The sequence below is a fragment of the Tursiops truncatus genome, chromosome 19 (genome assembly GCF_011762595.2).
Source record: "Tursiops truncatus isolate mTurTru1 chromosome 19, mTurTru1.mat.Y, whole genome shotgun sequence".
Taxonomy (NCBI): Eukaryota; Metazoa; Chordata; class Mammalia; order Artiodactyla; family Delphinidae; genus Tursiops; species Tursiops truncatus.
The window spans coordinates 922,574-923,620 of NC_047052.1; positions in this window are offsets into that span (position 1 = coordinate 922,574).

The window sequence follows — 1,047 nt, forward strand, 5'->3', positions numbered from 1 at the left end:
CTTTGGGGGGCACCGGGCAAAGCTGCGGGCAGGTGAGGCCCAGGCAGCGTCGGGTCAGCTTCGGGGCGGCATACTCAGGACTGTACCACTAACGCCTTTTACAGAAAAGTAGAAATGTGTGTCTTACTGGTAAAGCATAAATTATTAAACTTGAATATTTTTAAAAAGCACCTGGCGACAGACCGCCCCGCTTTGTTCGCCTCACCTGGACGCCGTTTCCTCGGTGCACACTGTGCAGAGAAGGCGGGGGATGGGCTGCGGCTGTGGATCCCAGACCCAGCTCTACCCGCTTCACTCCCGGCAGCCAAGCGTTAGCTTCGGGGTTTACAGCGTCACCGCCAGCCCCCGCGCCTCACCCGGGCCTGGTGGCCTCCGGGGCACACACTCCCCCGTGACGGGTGACACAGACGTAGCCTTGTGGGTCCTCACCTGTGAGGCCCCGCAGGAGGGTGCGCCCGGGCACCTGGCGCAAGCCTGGGCTTCTTCACACAGGGACGCAGAGGGGCTTCCATGACGGGCGCCCTGCCTGCGCTCCTCCCTGTGGCAGACGCCCCGCTCTCTCCCTCCCTGATGGTGCAGCGTGCTTTCTGCCCTCTGACTGCGTTGGGATCGGGAAAGGAAGCTCTGGGGCCCAGCTGCAGACACGCGCGGTCCTGGCCTTAAATAACCACTAACAGATCTCAGCCTGGGCTTTTCTAAAGCAACCCTCTCTGCCGTGTACTAATTTATTTATTATTTATTTATTTTTGCGGTACGCAGGACTCTCACTGTTGTGGGCTCTCCCGTTGCGGAGCACAGGCTCCGGACGCGCAGGCCCAGTGGCCATGGCTCATGGGCCCAGCCGCTCCGCGGCATTTGGGATCTTCCCAAACCAGGGCACGAACCCCTGTCCCCTGCATCGGCAGGCGGACTCTCAACCACTGCGCCACCAGGGAAGCCCACCTTGTACTTTTTTGACTATCAGGTCCTTAAGCTATCCACAGGTGGGCGGTCCCCAGTCCCTAGTGTCCCCTCTCCAGCACCAGTGTTTTCTCGGAAGGGCGCGCC